A 27,852-nucleotide genomic window follows, 5' to 3' on the forward strand; every position below is an offset into this window, starting at 1 on the left:
TATTCTGTAATAACTTATATGTGAAAAGGGGGCTTCCCAAGTGGCTCAGTGGTAAAGAATCCACCTGCCAATGCAGGAGACATAAGAGATGTGACTTGAATCCCTGGTTCAAGAAGATTCCCTGGAGGAGGAAATGGCAATCCACTCCAGTATTCTTATCTGGAAAATCCCATGGACAGTGGAACCTGGTGGGCTACAGTCCATGGGGTCACAAAGAATTGGACATGACTGAGCATGCATGCACGTTGCATGTTGCATATGCAAAGAGAACCTGAAAAAGAATGGAGATATAGATAAAGATACATAGATATATAAATGAAGCACTTTGCCACACACCTGAAACTAACATAGCATTGTTTTAATAAATCAATTATACTCCAATAAACATTTTTTAAAGTGTTTATACTGTGGCGCCCCTTCTCAGGGTCATTAATGTTTCTCCTTTCTGCCCACGTGTCCTGCTGTCACCTGTTTTGCGTTTCTGTGAGGCAGGGATTAATTCTGATATACTGGGGTGAACAGAATGTACCATTGACCATCACACAGAGAGGGAACAGATCCTTGTTGGGGATGGCATATGGGAACCCAGCAATGACCAATTCATTTAGCTGGTCCTTGGGAGTACATCTGTGAGAAACCTTGAAAGCAGAAATGACTCAGAAACATCATGACGGAGGTCGTGTCTTTTAGAATTGATTCCTCCAGAAAGAATTGCTGCCTTATGCTTCACTCTAAATGTGAATTAATACTAACAGCAACCCAGAGAGAGAAATTTCTGAGATATGTAAATTATATTTCTCACACCCTTCATCTTGAAAACAAGCTAAGCACTTGGAGGTCAAAATAAGCTTGCTCTAAAAGAGACTTTAATAATGTTCAGTGGCAGATAGATTAGATGATTCAATCATTGCTGTTGCTCAGTCACCAAGTCATGTCCGACTCTTTGTGACCCCTTGATCTGCAGGACACCAGGCTTCCCTGTCCCTCACCATTTCCTGGAGCTTGCCCAAGTTCATGTCCATTGAATTGGTGATGTCCAAGGAGATCAAACCAGTCCATGTTAAAGGAGATTCAATCATACGTATCCCGAAACACCTCAGTTGGGACATCCAATGGGTACCCCAAATAGCACTCTACAACCCAACTGAGTTCCTCAACAAATTGAAAAATAAATCAAGCTGCACAATCTTTATTACAATAAAGGTAACATTAGATGTGTTGGTTAGCTTGAGAGTCAAAGGAGATGATTCACTACATTCCAGGATCAAGCCAACCTTCCCATCCCTGCCTCAGATAGTATTAGGCTGAGTTGGACCAGGTGGGGATTCTAGAGCTTCATACATGCAGCCTGAAGAAGCTGAGATGCATCATGTTCTCCCTGGGTCGACCCTCTACCAAGGCAGAGAAGGACAGAGTCAAGCCCATGTTGCCCAAACAATAAGAGAGGTCACTCACTGCTGGCAAAGCTAAGGTCGTGATTACACCCACTGGGCTGTATCCAGGAAGGAAAGGGCAGGAAGTGGCAGCAGGCTATCCTTCACAATTCATAACCATGGAAGTGTCATTCAGTCAGGGCTTCCCACGTGGCTCAGTGGTAAAGAATCTGCCTGCCAATGCAAGAGATGCAGGTTCCATTCCTGGGTTGGGAAGATCCCCTGGAGAAGGAAGTGGCAACCCACTCCAGTATTCTTGTCTGGAGAATCCCACGGACAAAGGAACCTGGCAGGCTACAGTCCATGGGGTCAAAAGAGTTGACTGAACATCTGAGCACACACATATGTGTGATCTGGGAGATTTAATTCAGATCAGATCAGATCAGATCAGTCGCTCAGTCATGTCCGACTCTTTGCAACCCCATGAATCACAGCACGCCAGGCCTCCCTGTCCATCATCAACTCCTGGAGTTCACTCAGACTCACGTCCATCGAGTCAGTGATGCCATCCAGCCATGTCATCCTCTGTTGTCCCCTTCTCCTCTTGCCCCCAGTCCCTCCCAGCATCAGAGTCTTTTCCAATGAGTCAACTCTTTGCATGAGCTGGCCAAAGTACTGGAGTTTCAGCTTCAGCATCATTCCTTCCAAAGAAATCCCAGGGCTGATCTCCTTCAGAATGGACTGGTTGGATCTCCTTGCAGTCCAAGGGACTCTTAAGAGTCTTCTCCAACACCACAGTTCAAAAGCATCAATTCTTCAGCTCTCAGCCATCTTCACAGTCCAACTCTCACATCCATACATGACCACAGGGAAAACCATAGCCTTGACTAGACGAACTTTTGTTGCAAAGTAATGTCTCTGCTTCTGAATATGCTATCTAGGTTGGTCATAACTTTCCTTCCAAGGAGTAAGTGTCTTTTAACTTCATGGCTGCAGTTACCATCTGCAGTGATTTTGGAGTCCAGAAAAATAAAGTCTGACACTGTTTCCACTGTTTCCCCATATATTTCCTATGAAGTGGTGGGACCAGATGTCATGATCTTCATTTTCTGAATGTTGAGCTTTAAGCCAACTTTTTCACTCTCCACTTTCATCAAGAGGCTTTTTAGGTCCTCTTCACTTTCTGCCATAAGGGTGGTGTCATCTGCATATCTGGGTTATTGATATTTCTCCCGGCAATCTTGATTCTATCTTGTGTTTCTCCCAGTCTAGCATTTCTCATGATGTACTGTGCATAGAAGTGAAATAAGCAGGGTGACAATATACAGCCTTGACAGACTCCTTTTCCTATTTGGAACCAGTCTGTGGTTCCATGTCCAGTTCTAACTGTTGCTTCCTGACCTGCATACAGATTTCTCAAGAGGCAGGTCAGGTGGTCTGGTATTCCCATCTCTTGCAGAATTTTCCACAGTTTATTGTGATCCACACAGTCAAAGGCTTTGGCATAGTCAATAAAGCAGAAATAGATGTTTTTCTGGAAATCTCTTGTTTTTTCCATGATCCAGCGGATATTGGCAATTTGATCTCTGGTTCCTCTGCCTTTTCTAAAACCAGCTTGAACATCTGGAAGTTCACAGTTCACATATTGCTGAAGCCTGGCTTGGAGAATTTTGAGCATTACTTTACTAGCGTGTGAGATGAGTGCAATTGTGCGGTAGTTTGAACATTCTTTGGCATTCCCTTTCTTTGGGATTGGAATGAAAACTGACCTTTTCCAGTCCTGTGGCCACTGCTGAGTTTTCCAAATTTGCTGGCATATTGAGTGCAGCACTTTCACAGCATCATCTTTCAGGATTTGGAATAGCTCAACTGGAATTCTATCACCTCCACTAGCTTTGTTCGTAGTGATGCTTTCTAAGGCCCACTTGACTTCATATTCCAGGATGTCTGGCTCTAGGTCAGTGATCACACCATCGTGATTATCTGGGTCATGAAGATCTTTTTTGTACAGTTCTTCTGTGTATTCTTGCCATCTCTTCTTAATATCTTCTGCTTCTGTTAGGTCCATACATTTCTGTCCTTTATTTCGCTTTGGATGAGTGAATTTAGAAAGTAGAATTGGTTCTGTGATTGTCTCAGTGTCTTATTTACGAGGTGGGAAAAGGCAGGAATCAGTCATGTGAGCTGGGGGTGGGTAACCTTTGGTCATATTTTGTGGTTTGGGCAGTATCCTGTGTGTGTTTAGACACGACTATCCAGGAGTCCTGTTTTCTTCTTGTTCCATCATGAACGCAGAGTGTCCTTGTCTTGTGCTAATTGTTTTGTGAAATTATGTTCAACAGGAGAGCCTCCTGGTTTAGCTGATAAAAGCAAATCTGTATCAAACTGTTTTTTAATTGCTCTGGTTACGGTGATTATGGGAGGGCTAAAGTCTCTCCAAACCACCATGGGATCTCTAGTTCTTTGCCTCCAGCCAATTTATCTACCATATGATACAATATTCCTCTCCATCTCTTAAAATAAAAAGAAGAAGGAGGAGGAGGAGGGACGGGTGAAAGAGGAGGAGGAGAAGGAGAAGAGTAAGAAACAGACGAATAGAATTAGTGTTAATCCACACCCTGGGAGGTTGCCTGCGGGGTCCTCTCCTTATGCGCTCTCCTGGTCTCTCTCAGAGACTGTTTTGCTGCCCAACCATCAGCAAAGCCCCTCATAGGTGAAGAGCCAACAGCACCAAGTTCTAAGAATCGCAGATGCCTGGGTTCTTATTCGTAGGCTCCTGTAGGCAAAAGAGAATTAGGAACAAAGTGGTGTTTAAGAAACTTTTTCTCACTATCTTTTCCCATAGACGAGGAGGGAATATTCATCAACCTCAGGTGCTTGACTTCAGTTTTTTTTCTTTTCTTTTTTTGGTCACCCCATGCGCATTGTGGGACTTTAGTTCCCCAACCAGGGATTGAACTGGGGCCCTCGGCAGTGAGAGGGTGGAGTCTTAGCCCCTGGACCACCAGGGAATTCCCATCTCAGGTGCCTGTGAACCTGCTTCAAGAGCGGCACTAGGGGAACAGCTGCCATCTTTCTGCCAAGTTTATATTTACATGAGAAATTAAGTTCATCTCTTGCCCAGAACCCTGAATTGATAGCTTCGTTCTTTGCGAGGGAGTATATTCACCAGCACAAGTAAATAAAACGGTGACAGTTTCAAGGAGAAACAGCACAGCACACAGCAGGCTGGGGGAAGTTTACAAATCATTAGGTCTGTTTACCTCATAAAAGTGTGCAATCCATTCTGAGTAATTAATCTGAAAAGGAACATTAGTTAGAATGAATTTATGATGTTCAGGTACTGAGCAGTTTAAAATCATTTCCCCAAAGGGAAAAATTACTTTTGAGAGGAGTGAGTGCATTCCCTGGATGAAGCACACTGGTAATCTTGTGCCTTGAAGGAGCAAGCATGAGCGTCCATGGTCCCTCACTTGGTTTGTCTTTCCCTCTGCTTCCCCCACCCAGTCTCTCTCCAGGCATTAAGGATAGGAGGGGATTGTCTCTACCTGCTTTTTGTGCCGGCGTCAAGTGCCCTTAAAGTGTCCAGTTATCTCCAAGTGAAACGTCTGAGGAGTTAGAGCCCAAACATCTCTCATCCTTGCATTGCTACACTTGTTGGAACCTGGGGTCATGTCATGTCAACTCAGCCCCTCACTGTATTTCCCTCCAATCTCACTCCAAGCTGAACTATTGGTGACTGATCCCTGGCTTAACCTTTGTTGCTCTCAAGGTTTTCTTTGCCAGCATGACGGGAGGATCCTGCTCACTCAAGACCATCAGATATGTGAGCCTCCATCTCTGTTCCCTCCTCTCCAGTCCCTCCACCCCACATTCCCAGTGCACACAATTTCTACCACTTTCTAAGTGATGCTCTCACCACCCCTTGCTTTGCATATGCTCTTACAGTCGTCCAGATGAGCCTTATCCTTTCCCCATATAGCACCCTAACAATTCCTTAGGACCTAAAGTGAATTTCACTTCCTCTGTGAAATCTTTCCCAAGGCTCCTGGCTTATTCATCTTTTGTCTCACATAGCGTCGCTAAGGGCTTCCCTGGGAGCTAATCTGGTAAAGAATCTGCCTGTAATGTAGGAAATCCCGGTTAGATTCCTGGGTCAGGAAGATCCCCTGGAGAAGGGATGGACTACCCACTCCAGTATTCTTGGGTTTCCCTGGTGGCTCAGACGGTAAAGAATCTGCCTGCAATGCGGGAGGCCTGGCTTCAATCCCAGGGTTGGGAAGGTCCCCTGAAGGAGGGCATGGCAACTCATTCCAGTACTCTTGCCTGGAGAATCCCCATGAACAGAGTAGCCTGGTTGGCCACAGTCCATGGGGTCACAAAGAGTCAGACATGACTGAGTGACTAAGCACAGCACAGCATCACTAAGATCTCTGTGAGACTATGGACTATATTCAACGTTGTTATTCACTTACAAGTCTGTCCTGCCCATTTACCTACAAACTCAACATGGCCCACTGTCCCATATCTCCCCAGATGCATGCTCTCCCTGTAACCAAGCACAGATTTTTCAGGGTAGTTTTCTTCCAACTCTTGCCATAATTTGTTGATCATCTCCTGATTTGCCACTCCAAAATTTTAACAGAGCTAGTTTATTCTCTTCCACTTTGTTTTCTTGACATTTGCTATTTCCCTCTCAAATTTTAAAGAAGTCTTTATATATATGTTTATATATACATATATATATATATATTTTTTTTCCTCAATGCAGAGTGAAATATTTGAGAGGAGAATCAGGAGACCTACAAAAAAGACCTACAAATCCAAAGCTGAGTCCCCAAAGCAAATATAAGAAGATATTCAAAATATGACAGAGAAAAATGTCTATATATATCTCTTATGCTCTACATAGACCTCTTATATCTTGTGTGTTAGTTCAGAAGACTGATTTTTTTTTTTAACCAATAGTAGTTTTGGATGAGACAGAAGCCCCATGAGAGCTGAGCAGGTGAACCTTTGCTTTCATTGAACTTTTGAAATTTATCTTTAATATTCTCATCTTTACAAAAGAGAAGTGTTAGATCAGATCCTTGGCTTTTGTAAAAGATTAGTTACAAAGAAGCAAAGATTAGAAAAAAGAGAAAAAGATATCTCCGGTCCTAAACCTGCATGTTCACCATTTCCAAACCTCTAGAAGAGGGTTTCTTGGCTTTGGCATTGTCAACATTTGTTCTGGGGCTCTCCAATGTATTGTAAGATACTTAGCAGTGTCACTGGCCTCTACTTTCTAGATGCTGGTGACACCTCCTCCCTGTTGTAACAACAAAGGATCCTCTGGGGACAAAATCACTCCTGATTGGGAACTACTGCTCAAGAACCACAGTTCCCAAACTTCATGCTGAGGTTCCCCAGAGCACTATAATAGCTCTCAAAGGTGTTAAAGCAGATCTCAAATTTTCCACGAAAACACAGGGACATTTTTCTGACATCATAAAGGCTACTAGTCTGAGTAGTTCACAGTTTAAACATTAAATTGCTATCTTACTTTGGATGACATTCAGTATTTGTGAATCTGGATTTGAAGAATAACTATAATTTAAAAAGCAAGTACTAACTAAATATCAATGTTGAACAGGGAATGATATCCAATTTTATTGCAAAGTTTCAGAATCTATTTACTGGTGGCCAATAGGTGGCCAAAATTTACAGGATTATTAGAATTAACAATTTACAAAGTTGTTTAGATTTAAATACACAGTTAATTGAATTGTTGTCATTTCTTTAGGCCTAGGAGTCACATGAACAAATATAAGCAGCAAACAATACAGTGTACCATGAACCAAGACACTTCTGGAACTCTGAGTGCCAACAGAGATGACCATTCATAATACACAGTTAGGAATCACTGAGTGTATATATTTTCTTTCCAACTGTGATTGGTGTACAACATTGAACATTTTTTTTTTTTTTTTGGTGGAGGGGAAATATTTGAAGGAGCTTGGGTACCATGATCCTCTTTATCAGACCATGTGAAGATGAGTTGATGAAGCTGGTTGCAATTTTGGGATTATGGTGGGGCTTGAGGACATTCTGATAGTGTTTTCAAAACATTATAATTGATTGTTTCTTTTAGCTTCATTAAATAATGCACATGATGTAATAGACACCTTGGCCCACGACTTCCCCTACACATCCCAAACAGCACAATATTTGGCTTTGGATCCAAAAAAGCATTTGTATAGTATAATAAAGGGATCTTTCTTTAAAAAGGATGTAATTGAGGCATAAATCAGGAAAGGAGAGGTTTTGTTAACCCCAGGAAAAAGGTATGGGAATAATGTATCAAGAAGAATGAGGAAAGAGAATCCCCTACAACTGAGAGGGGAAAAGAAATATTATAGATGCATTTTTAATTAGAAAAGAAAACATTTCAATGCATACATGGAAAAGACAATGGTGACTAAACACAAGTGGTGGATTGGAAGAGAAAAGGGCATAAGAGAAGCAGGTTAAAAAATGTTCACGTGCATTAGGGAAGAAATAATTAGAAGGAATCTGGAGAAAGTTGGAGAATAAGTTTCTGTATCCTGGCTGAGTTAAATTTGATGCCATATCGCCCTGTAGTAAGAAAGCTAAGACAAACAAATGCAAGAAATCCCACCAACAAAATATAGTAGACCATGCTTTCAAAGGTGGCAGAGAAACATTTCCAATTCGACATATTCATTTGTCATGTTACCTTGCTACCTCTCACATAGAGATGAAGCCAAATTCCCCTTCCCTCAAATCGTTTACTCTATGCAGTCCATGGGGTCGCTAAGAGTTGGACAGACTGAGTGACTTCACTGTCACTTTTCACTTTCATGCACTGGAGAAGGAAATGGCAACCCACTCCAGTGTTCCTGCCTGGAGAATCCCAGGGATGGGGGAGCCTGGTGGGCTGCCGTCTGTGGGGTCGCACAGAGTCGGACACGACTGAAGTGACTTAGCAGCAGCAGCACGATTACTTTGAATAGTAGATGCTAATGTTAATTACTCAGTTGTGTCCAAAACTCTTTGCAACCCCATGGACTGTAGCCCACCAGGATCCTCTGTCCATGGAATTCTCCAGGCAAGGATACTGGAGTGGGTTGCCATTCCCTTTTCCAGGGGATCTTCCCCACCCAGGGATCAAACCTGGGTTTCCTGCATTGCAGGCAGATTTTTTTTTAACTATCTGAGCCACCAGGGAGACCCAAATGCAAGATGCCTACATGCTTGGCAGTGATGTAAATCCTATTCTGGGACTTCTGATTCCGGGCATTGAACAGCCCTGGAAACTTCTGCTTTTGTATTCCAGGGGCATTGGGCTGTTATGTAAGAATTTGATTAAATGGAGATGGTCCTGTCAGAAGAAGATCAACATAGTCATATGAAGACATGAAGAATCAAGGGCCTAACCCACAACCACAGCTGGACTCCTAGCCAACAGCCAGGAGTGAGCCATCAGAGTGAAGACATTTTGGAAATGGAATTTCTAATACCAACTGGGCCACCCAGCTGATGGTATGTGGAGCAGAGTTGAGTGGTCCCAACTGAGTCCTGACCAAACAAAAGAATTTTGAACACATCAGTGTTTTCAGTCACTCAGTTTTGCAATGTGTAAATGAGGTTTTCTAGCCTCAACATTATTCAGAGAGAATGGCCCAATTCACTGGTCTCTCACTTCCTTCACCTAGGGCTTCCCTGGTGGCTCAGATGGTAAAGGATCTGACCACAAGGCTGGCGATCCGGGTTCCATCCCTGGGTCAGGAAGATCCCCCAGGTAATTGAATGGCTACCCACTCCAGTGTCCTTGCCTGGAGAATTCCGTGGACGGAGGGGCCTGGTGGGCTACAGTCCGTGAGGTTGCAGAGAGGTGGGCGTGACTGAGTGGCTAACACTTTCACTTTTTCACCTTCAGCATTATTCAGAGAGATTTCCTAAGTCACGGGTTTTGCTTCCTCTACTTGCTTTACCGAAGTGATTTTTAGTAAATAGACTTTATATCTGTCAGGGTCCAGACAAGAAAATAGAAACCACTCCAGAAATTTTAAACAAGGGAATTCAATACTGGGGTCTCTTGTACCCAAGATGGGAGAATGAGAAGCCATAGGAGAGGCAACCTAGCTGTCGATAAACACTGGAGCGCTGCTGTTATTCTTGGAGCTGATAGAGTAACGTAAAGAAGGATCCAGAGTCCAGAAGCTAGAACCATCTTGTGGAGACTATTTTGTGGAGGTTAGGGCTATGGAGGGTGGGGTTGACCAGCAGGCAGTGAAGCCACAGGAAAGAGGTTTCTTTACATGCCTGTTCTTCTTGAGTCTCTTTCATTTTTCACTGTATTGACACAGGACTGCCGTGACTGCTGAGTTGCAATCCAGATCTGAGTGGCATGCATCTTGTTGTATGCACAGTTACACTCCCTGAGACAAGAAAGGCTCTGATACAGTTTCATAATCATTTGTTAGAACTTCTCTTGTCCTGAAGCTTCAGTCCATGTACAGATTCATTCCTGGTGAAGCTGACTGCTGGGCACACTGCCCAGGCATGTTTGCAATGCACTTTACCTGGGCTGACCTCAACAAGATACAGCGGCAGTTGTAAGGATGGGGGAAAGGATAGGAGCTCGAACAAGTGGGGGCCTCATAATGTACGATCACAGTTGAGGAAAGGGAAAGGACGGGGATCCCTAAAGCCAGTCATTTTATTCTTTATTTTCCCAACTTTTTCTCTCTGATTAATGCTGTGACATGTTCCTATATGCCGCCATTGACTAAATCCCAAGGTGTTGATTTAAAAAACATTTGATTCCTATGCTATGCATTTAAGTGCAAGTCAGAAGAGATGGTGGGACAACATTGTATGAGTGACATCACACTATTTTGTAAGGAATTGTCCTCTATTTTTCAAAACTGAGTGGGCAGCCTCAGGAGGACAACCAGAATCAAGAGATTTAAAATCTTAGCCAAGAACCCACAGTATAGTAGGAACAGGCTCAGAGCAAACTTGTAAACCCTTTTCTCCTTAACTGTAGTCTTTAGAATGTACCTCATGGTTGGTTATTGTTATTTTTATGTGCCATCCTTAATATGTAGTAATCACTATGCAGAGCCTTTTCAAACAATTCACTGCATCAGTGTAAAGTTTATTAGGACACCAGAATCTTTCAGAATATGTGAGGAATTTCATCAATTAATTACAGTGGCAAAAGGAAACAGAAAAGTTATAAATAAAAAAATGAAAGTGCAAATGTCAAACAGCGGAATCAGTTGCTTATTAATTCATACTTGATTGATTTGGAGCAACTTCTGCATTATCCTTGTTTTATATTTTGGTGATTTTTTTAAGAGCAAATCTTTTTTGGATCAAGAAACATTGTAGGAAATTTTTGTTGAAAACATTCTCTCATTAAAAAAAAAAAAGCTCCTACTCTCACATTTATTTCAAAATTAAAATTTGCCTTGGGAGAATTTCCTGGCAGTCCAGTGGTTAAGAATCTGCCTTCCAAAGCAGGGCACTCTGGTTTAATCCCTGGTCGGGGAACTAAGATCCCACACGCCGCAGCGCAACTAAGTCCCCGCCCTGCAACTAAGACGCAGCACAGTCATAACTAATTATTAAAAGAATTGCCTTGGTCTCTAGGAGCACCCACCACTGAGACGAGGTCAGGAGGGAAGTGAGAGAAAACCCAGGCATGGAATCGTACTTGACGCAGGTCAGGGGTAGATGGGGCCAAAATGCTGGTCCGTGGCCTCTGAGAACCTGACTGTACCAGATTCCAGGCTGAATAGAAAGCACCCACCACTTCCTCCCCATCACTCTGCTACTTTCTCCCCCACGTCAGACTTCTTTGTTTCTGAACAGGCCGAAACTGTCAGCCTCGGACAGGTCAATCTCCACAGCAAAGCACAGCTATCAAGGCCCCATTTGGATCACAAACAAGATGGTCCATCTCTTCCCTGGTTCTCCCTCCTTCCTTATCGGGTTGTTACATAGCAGTGACTGGAAGAAATGACCAAAAGGGGGATCTAAAATTCTCTACGTCTGTTGGTCTTATGAAAAAATGAGGACTTGGTCACTAAAGAAATCCTACGGACAACTCAGGAGAGTAAAAACTAAAAGCATCCTTCCTGACATCTTTGTCTCCATCAAGCACACCAGGACATCTCATCCCTATAGTAACCACCACTTCCCTTTCCCCACTCAAGTGCAAATGACATGACTGCAAATCAGAAGCCTCTGGGTCCAGGGAATCAGTAGCTTATGTCCCAAAGGGAAATCCTGATGTCTGCTGAAATATTTTTAATTTTATGAATTTCAAAGGGTCAAATACATATCAACTTGAAACAGGTATTGGTTTCACTTTTCTCAGCATCACAGTACAAATACTGCTGTATTTTATAAGACAAATGATCTTTAGCGTTTTCACATTTCCAGTGTTGTGCTTTCCTGTACCAAATTGAAGTTGTTTGATTATATCTTAATGCATTTAAAATAATGTCAATGATTAACATTCTTGGGTTTAAAAGATACAGTGTTTTCTGTTACTGACCAGATGGAAAGCAGTGTAAATTATGATGTTATCAATCAATTAAAATATCCATATGCTCTGAAATTGGGAACTGAGATTCTTTCAAGAATGTGTCCCCAAAATAGCTCATGGCAATTTAAATTTCAGTTGAACTGCAAAAGCCCTAAAAGCAAACATATCTGTCAAATATAAAATAAGTTAAAAATGTAGTGTTAAGTTTTATAATAATCATTGCCAAAAAAGTAAGTGAAAAAATAATTCTGTCTACAAATGACTGGGGCTTGTTTATTCAGGTATTCCTAAATATTCTAAAGTAATACTATTAAAAATAATTCAACGTATTTAAGGGAAATAGCCTGACTCTGTAGGGGAATTGCTGAATTACTTTTTGCTTTCCAATCATTTGGGCTTCAGCTTAAGCAGGATTAACAGTATCACTGGAAAACTAATTTCAAGGTCTGGACCTTTTTTTTTTTTTTTTAAGTATGACAGTTTATTTTTAAAGTGCTATTTCTCCAAGAGGAAAAAAAAAATCTTTATTTTACTGAAATATAAGTTTCATAAAAAGGCATACACATGCAGGTATGAAAATAGATTTAGGGACTCTTCCAAATAAGTAAAGTTCTTGGCTACATCTTAAAATGCATCTTTCTCGCACACGGTCTTCACTGCTGTGTACACTGCCCCTTGCATCTGCTGCAGCTGTCTGTGGGACTGGACTATCCGAAGGTCACCCTCAAACCTTAGTGATGTATGAGCATCACTCCCCTGGAGTTTGCAATGTGCTCCAGATATACCCCTCTATCTCTGCTGATTTGGTCAAAAGTTGTGTTAGAAGTGAAAAGTCAGAGCTTAATGGCTCCATGACTTTATACATTCAACCTAACTATTAATTTCTCTATGGTTGAATTTTGTTTGTGATGATTTAGGAGCACAGGTTGGTTTTGTCTTGGAAGTAGGTAAACGTGTAAAAGAGTGGCGACGTCTGTGACTCCTGTGCCAGATTCTGGGCTTCCCAGGTGGCGTTGGTGGTAAAGAACCCGCCTGCAGTGCAGGAGATGTAAGAGACGCTGGTTCTATTACCCGGGTAGGGAAGACCCCCTGGAGGAGGGCACGGCAACCCACTCCAGTATTCTTGCCTGGAGAATCCCACGGACAGAGAAGCCTGGCGGGCTACAGTTCTTGGGATCACAAAGAGTCGGCCACAACTGAAACAACTTAGCACGTGCCAAATTTTAAGTGGCAGAGGCAAAAGAATTCAGGAAACAAAGGTCATCCACCTATATGCTGCTAAAAAATTCATGACCTCACCTTCCAGTGATTCAGGAGATGTGATTTAATCATGTCCTTGAAAGAGTGACATACTCCATGCATGGAGTGTGTATGCCATCCATTTAGATACGTTCACTCACAAATTACTGCAAGAGACTTGAAAAAAATTTTTTTTCCACCAACTCATAGTATATGGTACAATACAGTATTTATTTATTAAACTTTGGTTTATCTACTTACCCTATTTTCCATGCAAATAATAGATTTCAATAGACTATGATTTGGCCAGTTTAAAGAGCATAATATACTCAAAGTTATTCAAGCACGTCCGAAAAGTGGAGAAAGAAATGGCAACCCACTCCAGTATTCTTGCCTGGGAAATCCCATGGTCAGAGGAGCCTGGAGGGCTACAGTCCATGGGGTCTCAAAGAGTCAGACATGACTTAGCAACTAAAAAATAAAAAGACAAGTATACTAGTTATATGATGTCCCCTTATTTCAAATAGGCTTGCATTTTTCTTCTTATTTTAATAAAAATCCTTAAAATGGCATACCACAACCAGTTCTAAGTTGCCTCAGTCATGTCTGACTCTTTGTGACCCCATGGACTGTAGCCCACCAGGCTCCTCTGACCATGCGATGTTCCAGGTAAGAATACTGGAGTGGGTTGCCATTTCCTCCTCCAGGGGATCTTCCCAATCCAGGGATCGAACCACATCTCCCGCATTGCAGGGAGATTCTTTACCGCTGAGCCACCTGGGAAGCAAGTACATATGCATAATAGCTAAGAAAGAGGATTTATGTAGTGTTCTTCTTTCAGGAATCTCCCATGTGTCATACATACCTATACATACATTTTCAGGACCTATTTCTTTACCATGAGGCTTCTGAAAATTTACCTAATGTATAGACTGTAAGATCTGCAAAGTCTAGACATTCAGCAGACTCTTGGCATGTCAAGTCTGGGATAATTTCCCATTGTGATTCCACCAACTGAAAAGTAGCATGCTGGTGGTGGTTTAGTCGCTAAGTTGTGTTCAACCCTTATGACCCCTAAGGGCTGTAGCCTGCGGGCTCCTCTGTCCATGGGGTTCTGCAGGCAAGAATATTGGAGTGAGTTGCCATTTCCTTCTCCAGAGCAGTAACATATAAAAGTATAATAGAAGCAACTTGCAACAGTACTATGACTATGAATAAATCACTTACGCAACTGAAAATTGTGGGAAAAGAATCCAGGTTTCTTTGGCAGTAATTTAAGAAGGATTACTTCCTTTACTATTCGATAAATACACATACACAAAAGAGTTTGCTGAAAACATAACTAGTGAGAAAACAAACGAGGTTAAAAGTAACAAGAAACAAAAATCACCATTCAGTAATCTCTTTATCTCGAATCTCTATTCTTTACCTTAAAGAACATGCTTTGTAATGTTAGTAAATGTAACATAATCGTTATTGCTCTGAAAATAAATAGGGTCAATTTTTCAAAGCCTGACACAGTGATATGGATGCAAATTAAATAGACTTAAATATATTGTCATGCTGAATTACAATGGAGCATTTAAGAAATCAGACCTTGCCCTTTGATTCACCTGGGGTAATTTACTACATGAAAAAGGTTAATCCTGGGAAGATATTCTAAACCCTCAGGAACAAATAATAGCTGCTCTAAACTGACTACAATGATTTGTCTTATGTGATTTGTAACGAACACTGTATTCGCTGCATTGCATGATGTCAGAATAATAGTTAATATCTATCAGTGATTGGTTTCCTGACCTCCCTTCAAATACTTAAAATCTTCTTCATAATTTGCTCTGCAGACATGCCCTTTAATCCCTTCTTTTGTTGGATAAAGTATTTTACTCAGAACGTGAACTACAAAGCACTCACTTGACAAGAATCACAAAAGCAAGTAATAATTTAGGGACGATATTATATTTTCCTGGCTCTGTCCCTTTCTGAATATCATCAATTTAAGGAACACAAATGCCTACACATAAATAAGCGCACAGCACATGGCCCCGTTCAGACCGTTACAACAGAAAATGGGTACTTCTTGTCCATGACAGTCTTGATCTGTGTGCTATTAAGCACATGTCAAAACCTGGCTGAATTAAGTAATTTTTATGAGAACGGGATAAGCAGTCTATCTAATTGCTTAAATATTGGCTCTCTACAGGCAATCAAGACAAGTACCAAAATCAGACATACTTGAATTGAATTATCTAAGTTTCTTAAAAAGTCTCTTTTCCTGAGTAACATAGCAAAGCTATGCTCGCAGTTATTTGAAGATGTCATTAAAAAGCAATATACAAAATTTAGGAAATTTGCAGTAAAAAAAAAAGTCCAGTTTTTGTGGCCAAAGCATAAGGTAAGACTTTCTGATAAGCAAGAAAAATAAGGAAACAACGAGCAGGTTGGGGAAACAACATATATGCCTGAGAGAGCTAAGCACTCGTGGTTATTCTTTAGCTGTTAATACTGGCAAACACTTGTAGCTAGACTTGTCCTTCACAAAGCTATTGTTGCTTTCTGAATTCTTCCTGGCATTCTTCTCCCTCTATGACTTCAGTCACTCAGTCGCGCCTGACTCTTTGGGGCCCCACGGACTATAGCGCTCCAGGCTTCTCTCTCCATGGTATTTCCTAGGCAAGAATATTGGAGTGGGTTGCCATTTCCGTCTCCAGGGGATAGTCCTGACCCAGGGATCGAACCCATGTCTCCTGCATTGCAGGTGGATTCTTTACCATCTGAGCCACCTGGGAAGCCCCTCCTTCCCCTACAGTCCACTGTGGGATTCTACATCTCAAGAGGAAGAAGGTCAAGACCACGGACACCAACTTCACGGACACCAGACCCGGATGCTAAATCGTCTGATGACAGGTGTAGCTGTTCTGAAACTTTGCAAAAGAAAAATAAAGCAAGACCTTCATGAGGACATAAAACCTCTCCTTATTCCCAAGACAGGGGGCGGGGGTTGGATTAGTTCTTGAGGCACTAGCCTGCCGTGTATTCCCCTTTTCCAGGAAAAGATAAAAGCCATTTTTCTCCTTCCTCCAAAACTCTGTTTCTATTTCTTTTCGGTATTGGTGCTCAGAAAGCCAAGATTTTTGGCATCAAGTTCAGAAAGTGTCATATTGTGCCAATGTCAGTGTGGACAGTCTTGTTTTAGATAAATTTAAGTGCAAATAAGATTCCTTCAACAGTGTTCCAGGCCCCTGTGTCAGTCAGGAGAAGTCTGGTGGGGGCAGTAGCCAACAACATCCAAATGTAAGTGCCCTAAAACAACAGCAGTTTATTTTTTGTTTGGGTTAGGCCATCATGCATTGAGCTGCCCTGGTGGTTCAGCGGTAAAGAATCAGTCTGCCAATACAGGAGACACAGGTTCAATTCCTGAGTCAGGAAGATCCCCTGGAGAAAGAAATGGCAACCCACTCCACTACTCTTGCCTGAAAAATCCATGGACAGACGAGCCTGGCAGGCTACAGTCCATAGGGTCGCAAGAGTTGGTTGGACATGATTGAGCACAGCACATATATATATTTTACCACAAAAAAAAGTAGAAAAAAAGAGATTACCTATGCATTGCTGGTGGGAATGTAAATTGATACAGTCACTATGGAAAAAGTCAATATGGAGATTTCTTTACAAACTGGGAATAAAACCACCATATGACCCAGAAATCCTGCTACTAGGCATATACCCTGAGGAAACTAAAACTGAAAAAGGCACATGTACCCCAGTGTTCATTGCAGCACTATTGACCATAGCTAGAACATGGAAGCAACCTAGATGTTCATTAACAGATGAATGGATAAAGAAGCTGTGGTACATATATACAATGGAATATTACTCAGTCATAAAAAGGAATGCATTTCAGTCAGTTCTAATTAGGTGGATGAACCTAGAGCCTATTATACAGAGTGAAGTAAGCCAGAAAGAGAATAAATAAATGTCATATAATGACACATATATCTGGAATCTAGAAAGATGGTACTGATAAATTTATTTGCAGGGCAGCAATGGAGAAATAGACACAGAGAACAGACTTATGGACATCAGGGGAGGGGAGGAGAGAGAGGTTGAGATGTATGGAGAGAGTAACATGGAAACTTCCAAGATCATAAGTGAAATAGATAGTTAATGTGAATTTTCTGTATGACTCTAGGAACTCAAACAAGGACTCTGTAATAATCTAGAAGGGTGGAATGGGGAGGCAGATGGGAGGGAGGTTTAAGAAGGAGGGGATATCAATAGCAAGAAGAGATAAGAAAGCCTTCTTCAGCGATCAATGCAAAGAAATAGAGGAAAACAACAGAATGGGAAAGACTAGAGATCTCTTCAAGAAAATCAGAGATACCAAAGGAACATTTCATGCAAAGATGGCCTTGAAAAAGGACAGAAATAGTATGGACCTAACAGAAGCAGAAGATATTAAGAAGAGATGGCAAGAATACACAGAAGAACTGTACAAAAAAGATCTTCACGACCAAGATAATCACGATGGTGTGATCACTGACCTAGAGCCAGACATCCTGGAATGTGAAGTCAAGTGGGCCTTAGAAAGCATCACTACGAACAAAGCTAGTGGAGGTGATGGAATTCCAGTTGAGCTATTCCAAATCCTGAAAGGTGATGCTGTGAAAGTGCTGCACTTAATATGCCAGCAAATTTGGAAAACTCAGCAAGTGGCCACAGGACTGGAAAAGGTCAGTTTTCATTCCAATCCCAAAGAAAGGCAACGCCAAAGAATGCTCAAACTACCTCACAACTGCACTCATCTCACACGCTAGTAAAGTAATGCTCAAAATTCTCCAAGCCAGGCTTCAGCAATACATGAACCGTGAACTTCCTGATGTTCAAGCTGGTTTTAGAAAAGGCAGAGGAACCAGAGATCAAATTGCCAACATCTGCTGGATCATGGAAAAAGCAAGAGATTTCCAGAAAAACATCTATTTCTGCTTTATTGACTATGCCAAAGCCTTTGACTGTGTGGATCACAATAAACTGTGGAAAATTCTGCAAGAGATGGGAATACCAGACCACCTGACCTGCCTCTTGAGAAATCTGTATGCAGGTCAGGAAGCAACAGTTAGAACCGGACATGGAACAACAGACTGGTTCCAAATAGGAAAAGGAGTACATCAGGCTGTATATTGTCACCCTGCTTATTTCACTTCTATGCAGAGTACATCATGAGAAACACTGGACTGGAAGAAAGACAAGCTGGAATCAAGATTACTGGGAGAAATATCAATAACCTCAGATATGCAGATGACACCACCCTTATGGCAGAAAGTGAAGAGGAACTAAAAAGCCTCTTGATGAAAGTGGAAGTGGAGAGTGAAAAAGTTGGCTTAAAGCTCAACATTCAGAAAATGAAGATCATGGCATCTGGTCCCATCACTTCATGGGAAATAGATGGGGAAACAGTGGAAACAGTGTCAGACTTTATTTTTCTGGGCTCCAAAATCACTTCAGATGGTGACTGCAGCCATGAAATTAAAAGACGCTTACTCCTTGGAAGGAAAGTTATGACCAACCTAGATAGCATATTCAAAAGCAGAGACATGACTTTGCCAACAAAGGTTCATCTAGTCAAGGCTATGGTTTTCCCTGTGGTCATGTATGGATGTGAGAGTTGGACTGTGAAGAAGGCTGAGGGCCAAAGTACTGATGCTTTTGAACGGTGGTGTTGGAGAAGACTCTTGAGAGTCCCTTGGACTGCAAGGAGATCCAACCAGTCCATTCCTAAGGACATCAGCCCTGGGATTTCTTTCGAAGGAATGATGCTAAAGCTGAAACTCCAGTACTTTGGCCACCTCATGCAAAGAGTTGACTCATTGGAAAAGAGTCTGATGCTGGGAGGGATCGGGGGCAGGAGGAGAAGGGGACGACAGAGGATGAGATGGCTGGATGGCATCACTGACTCGATAGACGTGAGTCTGAGTGAACTCCGGGAGTTGGTGATGGACAGGGAGGCCTGGCATGCTGTGGTTCATGGGGTCGCCAAGAGTTGGACACAACTGAGTGACTGATCTGATCTGATCTGATGGCTTATTCTTATTGATGTTTGACAGAAAACAACAAAATTCTGTAAAACAATCATACTTCAATTTAAAAATAAATTAATTAAAAAAAAGAGATCACCTATGATAGAAATCCTGCACCAGGCAACCATGGCCCTGTTCAGGCCCAGCTGGGAGCAGCCCGAGTGAGTGAGGCCTCAGTGTGAACTCAGTGGTGAAGCAGCCAGCTCTGCTCCTCACAGCTTCATGGCTTGTGTTCTAGATGTAAGATCTACCAGGGCATCTCTTTGGCCACCACCAAGAATTAATGTAGGATTGTGATAATCTCCTCTGTCCATGAGATTCTCCAGGCAAGAATACTGGAGTGGGTTGCCATGCCCTTCTCCAGGGGATCTTCCCAACCCATTTATTATGTAAGTTCAGTTTATGTATTATAAATTACATAAGTGTGCCCAAAAGAATTGATGCTTTTGAATTGCGGTGCTGGAGAAGACTCTTGAGAGTCCCTTGGACAGCAAGGGTATCAAATTAATCAATTCTAAAGAAAATCAACCTTGAACATTCATTGGAAGGGCTGATTCTGAAGCTGAAACTGCAATACTTTGGCCACCTGATGCAAAGAGCCTACTCACTGGAAAAGAAGCTAATGCTGGGAAAGATTGAAGGTGGGAGGAGATGAGGGCAACAGAGGATGAGATGATTGGATGACATCACCGACTCGATCGACATGAGTTTGAGCAAACTCCGGGAGACAGTGAAGGACAGGGAAGCCTGCTGTGCTGCAGTCCACAGGGTCCCAAAGAGTCGGACATGACTTTGCAACTGAACAACAAAATATGTTTACATGTCAAATTTTAAGTAATGTAAATTTCGAGGAAATATAAATGCCATGTAACCTAGTAACTGGCCCCTGAGTGACGGGGATGGCCTGCTAAGCGTTAATCATGTAAAGTGAATTATCCACTAACTCCTCAGCTTTCGTTTCCTTTTTTTTGCAGCTACAAACACTTGTCTTACAGCAGAATTTAAACTTTTTTCATGAAACTGTTTTCCAAGTATAAAGTGATTTTAAAACGGACATCTTTATTTTTCTCTCAACAATTATTCTTGAACACCTTTGGGAATCATTTGTTGGTGAAAGTTATTGGCCTTTCAACAAAATGTTTGAAATTTCATACAGAATCTACACTGTTTTTTGCTTTAAGAATTTGCAATTCAAATGTTTACCCTTTGAGGTCTGTCTTTGTGATGACATATTCTCTTGGCAAATGCCATAACCATATGTGACTGGAGAAAAAAATGTACGTTTTAATAAAAAGGCTGAGCCTTCCTCTCTGGGTAATATCTTCAAGCTGTATGACTGAATAATAGGAAAGAATAGGGAGAGATCTTCACAGATGGTTCCTCAAACCCTAATAAGCCTGAAATGTCATGGAATGTGGCTTTGTGCCTGACGCCTGAATGTCACTAAATATTTTGTTTGTTTTCCACACCGTGTTATTTCGAGTAATCTATCCTGACTTCACCTTAAATTATACTGTAAGGAAAAAAGGATACTGGAAATACTAGTTTAAATAAAACCAGGAAGTTCTGTTATTTAAAAGCTGTGGCTAATCACCCAGAGGGTAAGAAATGCTTACCCAGAACAGACACAGAGCTCTGGCTTCCAGAACCCTCACCATCTTTGCTGAGCCCTGGTCCACAGAGTCTAATTGTGTAGAAATTCTGATAGCCTCTGCCCTGAGCAGTGGAAGTCAGAAGACCCCCAAAGTGCATGAATTAGTCACTATAAAGCAATGTTTTAATAATCTTAATATATTTCAGCAACTAAACTCAAAGTCTAATTACTAGTGCATAAAGTAATAAGGGCTTCCATGGAGGATCAGCGGTAAAGAATCCGCCTGCAATGCAGAAGACGTTGGAGACGTGGATTTGATCCAAGGGGTTAGGAAAATCCCTTGGAGGAGGAAAAGGCAACCCACTGCAACATTCATGCCTGGGAAATCCCATAGTCAGAGTAGCCTGGCAGGCTACAGTCCATAGCATAGCAAAGAATCAGACATGACTGAGTGACTGAGCATGCATGTATAAAGTAATAAACAAATATTTGTAAAAACTCCTTTTGGATAATAAGTATGTGTGTGTGTATTGGTACTACAGAAGTATAGTTCTGTCTTTTTACTGCAAAAACCACGCATACGTTGGGATTAGTACCACTTCAAGTGTCTCCTATGTAGCTGATTCCAGGAAAATAGTGGTCATTGAGACAGCTAAACTTTATGAGGCTCATAAGATTAGTGGCCTATACTTGATTTCCTAATTTTGAATGTTTTATTCTTTTTCTTGAAAAGATGCTCTGAAATTGCATGAGCTCCAGGCTCCCAAACCGAGATCACTCTGATCATTTCTTCCTTGCTATGTTTGAAAGGGCTTCCCAGGTGGCACTGGTTGTAAAAAACCTGCCTGCCAATGCAGGAGACATAAGAGACACTGGTTTGATCCCTGGGTTGGAAAGATCCCCTGGAGAAAGGAATGGCAACCCACTCCAGTATTCTGGCCTGGAGAATCTCATGGACAGAGGAGCCTGGTGGGCTACAGTCCACAGGGTCACAAAGAGTTGGACATGCCTGAAGTGACTTAGCATGCACACAAGCACATGCTTTGAAAGCTTGTTGAACCAGTAGGCTTTAAAAGCTTCCCCTGCTTTGTGATAGAAGGGTCAGGTAATACTTAGTGTTCATTAGCTTATGCAGCAAAAGCAAAACAACCACATCTTAAGTCAACAGTTGTTCAGTCCCTCAGTTGTGTCCGACTCTTTGCAACTCCATGGACTGCAGCACACCAGGCTCCCCTGTCCTTCTTCCGGAGCATGCTCAAACTCATGTCCATTGAGTCAGTGAAGCCATCCAACCATCTCATCCTCTGTTGCCCCCTTCTCCTCTTGCTCAAATCAACAGTGGGGCAAGTCCCAAAGTAACCCAATTTACACCCTGAAACTGTTAATAGTTACTGCAGTTTGTGATACCATTATCTCTGAAGGCAGGGGTGAAAACACAGCCAAGATCAGAAAGGTTCTGATCTTCTGAAGATCAGAAGGTTCTGAAGCTTCTCCTTGACAAGAAACTACCTCCCTGCTAATTCTCCCCAGAATAGGAAATATCTCTTTCCTACCCTGAGAATTTTATTCCATGAGTGCCTGTCCATAGGAGACACATCTTTCTCTTCAGTGGGCTTTGGGTCCTTTCTACAAGAAACAGCATCCTCAGCCAAATTTAGAATTTAGCCATAATTGCCTGATTTGGACTTGTAGTCCTTATCTTCCTAGGGTTGTCTGAGCACAGTCATGACTCATAGATTTTTTCCCCACAGTGATTCAGGTCAGTTCAGTCCCTCAGTTGTGCTGGACTCTTGGCGACCCCATGGACTGCCGCACGCCAGGCCTCCCTGTCCATCACCAACTCCTGGAGCTTACTCAAGCTCATGTCCATCGAGTCAGTGAAGCCATCCAACCATCCATAGTGATACTGATTTATGAAAAGAACTTCTGAAGGATCACTTTTCTGCCAAAGAGTTACACTCAAATTAACTGAAAATGAGAAAATATCCATGTAATGCTGCAAATTCCTATGAACCACCCTCTGAATACTTTTATCATGAGCCATACATATATGCAATCCCATCCCCCAAATAAAATTGGTACTAGTACTAAAGATATTTGATAAAATGCATAAGTATCCCAAACCATAATCCTTTCCCAGTCATGTTTTACAGATCACTAAGCTACCCACTCCTGTGTTACAGGGATAAGTACATAGTTTTCAATTGCAGAATTGAAATAATTGTAAGATTTATCCCATTAATATTCCTGTATGAACTATTATTTCTAAAGCTTAACTCCCAAATTTAGTGCCATTTTTTGGTACCCAAACCTTCTAGACTATTTTTAGAAGCCTATCCACAAGTGCCTCTGGTTAAATGATTTGACTCTTCTGTATTTTAGTCATCCAGATACAGAGTGAAGTAAGCCAGAAAGAAAAACACCAATACAGTATACTAACACATATATATGGAATTTAGAAAGATGGTAACAATAACCCTGTGTACGAGACAGCAAAAGAGACACTGATGTATAGAACAGTCTTATGGACTCTGTGGGAGAGGGAGAGGGTGGGAAGATTTGGGAGAATGGCATTGAAACATGTATAATATCATGTATGAAACAAGTCGCCAGTCCAGGTTCGATGCACGATACTGGATGCTTGGGGCTGGTGCACTGGGATGACCCAGAGGGATGGTATGGGGAGGGAGGAGGGAGGAGGGTTCAGGATGGGGAACACATGTATACCTGTGGTGGATTCATTTCAATATTTGGAAAAACTAATACAATATTGTAAAGTTTAAAAATAAAATAAAAGAAAATAAAAAGAAAATCTACCCTTCACTGGAAAAAAAAAAAAAAAAGATAGTTTGGTGCATTTTAATCTCTCTTTACAACTGAGCTTCTAGGAGAAAAATCCCCTAAACTTTCTCTTGGGGCTTCTTTGGTAGCTTAGATGGTAAAGAGTCTGACTGCAATTCAGGACACCCGGGTTCAATCCCTGGGTCAGGAAGATCCCCTGGAGGAGGGCATGGCAACCCACTCCAGTGTTCTTGCCTGGGGAATCCCATGGACAGGGGAGCCTGGCGGGCTACAGTCCACCGGATCACAAAGAATTGAACACTACTGGGAGACTAACACTTTCACTTTCAAACCTCCTTTATTGCACGAGATTGCTATCAAGGGTAAAATACTCTCAGGAGAAAGCATCTCCTTGGAAGAAGAGAACACAGGACAACACTCAGGGACTCAGACTGATAGAGCTGTATGAATAACAGCAAAGAATCGTTTCCCCAACTGCCTGCTCATCACTTGGCACCTACACACGTGACAGCCAACACACGGAGGGGAGGGCTGAGGAGTAAGCCCATCTGCGCAGTGAGAAGACGCTGGGATGGCATGTCCACCACTTGACGAGCTATTCCTGGGAGAAAGTGTTCTCAGGGATCCGTGGTCCACCTGAACCTGACCTTTGGGACAAAAGGGACATACAAGCACTTGGGGCATTTTAGATAAGGAATCTCTACTAAGATAGCAGACCTTGATCCCTTTATACACTGACCACAGAAGACCAACCAGATAGTGGATGTCTTGAGAAACTGCCAGCTCAGACTAAATCAAACTGATGGCTTGCAGTGGTGGAATGAATATCCTTTTACTAAGGTCTTGGGTCAAGTAAATTCCTTAGCACTACTGGTTTTCTTAAAGCATGAATTTAACTTAGTATTGGCATGTTGCTGTTTCACTGAAATCCAAGCAAGGTTGGATTTCCAACTAGTTGCCTTGGCATTTTTATAAGCTCTTTGAATTTCCAGTTCAGGTTAAAGAAAAAAGTGCTGTTTACAATAAGCAACTTACCTCAACTTACGTGGCTTCTAAATATAAAGAAAGGCAGATATATATATATATAAGTAAGTCCATTCACTAGACACAAAGGTATTTATCTCTACACACACATGCAGACACAAGATAAAGGAAATGAAAATTCTTGATTGAGGCTTAGAATGCAGCTAAGTAGCAAAGACAGGAGTTGAACACAGGCAGTTTGGTTCCAGAAAACAAGTTCTTCAGCTTCACTACAGATCCATTCATCTCTATAAAACTCAAAGAAACAAGGACCTGGTCATTAAAAATACTCAGAAGAGGAGAGTTCCCAAGATAGCAGAGTAGGAAGACTTTGAGCTTACCTTCTCCTATGAACACACCCAAATTTCAACCAGGTACGAAGCATGAAAGTGACCTGGAGACTAGCAGGAAGGATCTACAATTAAAGCTATAAAGAAGGAACCACAATGAGATGGGTAGGAGCTGCAGTGCAGTCAAGATTCACATTCCTCAGGTAGGTGACCCACAGAGGAGGCTAATCACCACTAAAGAGGTTCTCCCAAGGAGTGGGGAGATAAGCCCCATATCTGGCTTCCCTGCAGGGGTCCTTCGCCAGAAAGACGAGCCCCAAATCCATCTGCCCTTGAAGGCCAGCATGGCTTGTGTGCCTGAGTGCCCCAGGACTGTAGGAAACAGAGACTCTGCTCCCATGGATGCACACAAAGTCCCACACACTCCGAGACCCAGCACAGAGGCAGAAGTCTCAGAGGAGGATGGGCCGGAAATGCTTGCTAATGGGCCGGAAAAAACTTGCTAAGCTTGGAGAGCTTCCCAGTAAAGCAGGAGGTCACTGGGACAACCTCAGGGATCTAGAGGCTGAGTGGCAACTCTTTTAGGGAGCTTGTTCTCCCATGAGGACCCTGGTGCTGGCAAGTGCCATTTTGGAGCCCTCCCTTAGCACCTACCACATGACCCAGCAGTTCCTGGGCACATACCCGGAGGAATCCATAATTCAAAGAGACACGTGTACCCCAATGTTCACTGCGGCACTCCAGTGTTTATTAAACGTTCATTTATCAAAGAGTTAATGAGTTTCTGCCATGCGCTCAGCACTGGGCGTATTCAATAGAATCATGTATTTATTGTCTGTACAGATTTGCTTAAATGAGATTTTAAAGAATAAAAGTAGATTTTTTTTTTTTTTTACATAGAGTACTTATTGGTGGAATTGAAATGATAAATATTCTAGACTCAACCTTTGGTTCTTTTTAAGGTTAAGCAGACTCTTTGCCCTTGACTGAAGCAGTTTGTGACTTTACCAGGATTATGGAACATGGTGTTCTATAAAAATAACAACAAAGAAAATCAAAGACAGATGCCTCTAGAGCGAAATCTATGAATATCTATGCTGACTTCTTAATTTTAACAGAGTCCCATAGGGTGACTCAAAGGGAAGACTTGAAGGAAACATAGGGCATTTGATACTTAAAATACTGGGAGATTATCACAAGGATAGTTTTGTAAATAAACCAAAGGACAAAAATGTTTTTTGTTTTTTATTTGCCATTTAAAAAATACTACGACAAGCAAGAACGGTCAATGAGACTATCATACATTTATTGAATAAAGAAAAATGCAGAACTTAGAAGTTGCAAGTTAAGTTTCATAAGAACTGCTCTAAAACAGGGAAGGGAGGAGTTAGAATATATGGGAGTTTTTCCCTGGGAAAACAACAACAACAATAACATATATTTGAACATCAAAAAATTACTGCGAACCACAAAGAACGGATATCTCAAGTTAATGAGTTTAGTGCTTTACTAAGTATGAGACAGAGAAGGCAATGACAAAAAACTGGATTCACTGATATTCATTCCCTGTCTACACATTCCTTAAGATTCAGTCCAGGAGAGAGAGATGCAAAAATGTTAGAAGTCAAGATTCAAAAGAAAAATACGAGGGAGCAAAGATAAAACCAATTTCTTTAAACTGGGAATATTATCAATGATAAGTTGGTATTTTAAAAAGCTAACCTGTCTACTCAAACATCTCCAACATGTATATAATTAATCATGAATTATGAAAAGTTATCATTTGTTCATTATTCAAGAATATGTTAGGTTGGAATTGAAGTGTCTCATTTGCTGTTAGGTTTGAAAGTATTTTTACTAATTTTATGTAAAGTAGAATTTCTCTAAGTCAAAATTAAGCTAATAAAACTGTGTAGACAAAGAAAGCAAATATATTAGCGGATAGTTCCCTAATACATAAAATACCTACCTTCCCAAAATATGTTGATTTTCAAGTGATAAATCAGAAAAGTTGTCTTTGCCAACTACTCAACTCACAGTTCAGGAGCTCTGATGTGGCTCTTCTCAGGCACCATTGATATTACAAGGTCGAACTTGACATGCCTCATAGAGAACAAGAAATTCTGTTGTTTGTTTTGATTTTAGCTTACTGATTCAAAGGCAGCCAGTTACAGTGAACCAGTGGGATAAGGCTGATAACTTACCATAATATGACAAATTTATTTTAATTCTGACTTAAAAGAAGGAATAAGCTTTGTATATTTGGTTTGCCATCAATTTATTTCTTTAATAGCTACTAAGAGAGATTTGAAATGATTCTTAGTTTAGAGTCTACACAGAAAGAAAGCCATCTTGTGTCTATGCTATATAAGCACTGTACTTAAAATCAGTGAGGCACCTTCTTTGGGAAATAATAGTTATGTTAATATTTATCAAGTGTTTATTATGTGATCAGCATCGTTTTAGAATTATACACAAGTTGTTTGATTTCATTAACAACCAACCAAATTAAATAGGTACTATTGGTTATCATTAAAGAAATGGGAAAAAGGAGGGTAAAAGTGATAAAATAACTTATCTCTGATCAGGAATATGCAAATTACACAGTGCTTGCTCTTAAGCTCTCTGCTATACCCTTTTCTGAAACGCTTCCATTCTCTCCCATTGTCCGTGGAATAAAGACACAACCCTTGGCGTCTCCAGGGCATTTCCCTGATGTCCTCCAGTTCCCTGCTCCCTGGGCTCTCTGTGGCTCTCAGTGTGCAGGGCATTTGTACATGCTGTGCCTTCTGACTGAAAATACTTTTCCATTCCCACTTGACTTAAGTCCCACTTACATCTCACCCAATCTCTGTGGCATTCTCAGAAAGATGACCCAGACCTCTGACCA

General features: G+C 41.6%; 1 long non-coding RNA gene across 1 annotated transcript; it reads right to left on the reverse strand.

The window, feature by feature from the left end:
* Window positions 1–346: 346 nt before the first annotated feature.
* On the reverse strand, window positions 347–25,354 carry LOC147350066 (uncharacterized). The gene is made up of 2 exons (XR_015149154.1): window positions 25,014–25,354; window positions 347–4,149 (listed from the first exon to the last, which is right to left on the reverse strand). It is a non-coding gene; the product is annotated as an uncharacterized LOC147350066 (long non-coding RNA).
* Between the last annotated feature and the right edge of the window lie 2,498 nt (window positions 25,355–27,852).

Source organism: Bos grunniens, chromosome 20 (assembly GCF_055505025.1).
Source record: "Bos grunniens cultivar Pamir isolate PY7600 chromosome 20, Bosgru_T2T1.0, whole genome shotgun sequence".
Lineage (NCBI taxonomy): Eukaryota > Metazoa > Chordata > Mammalia > Artiodactyla > Bovidae > Bos > Bos grunniens.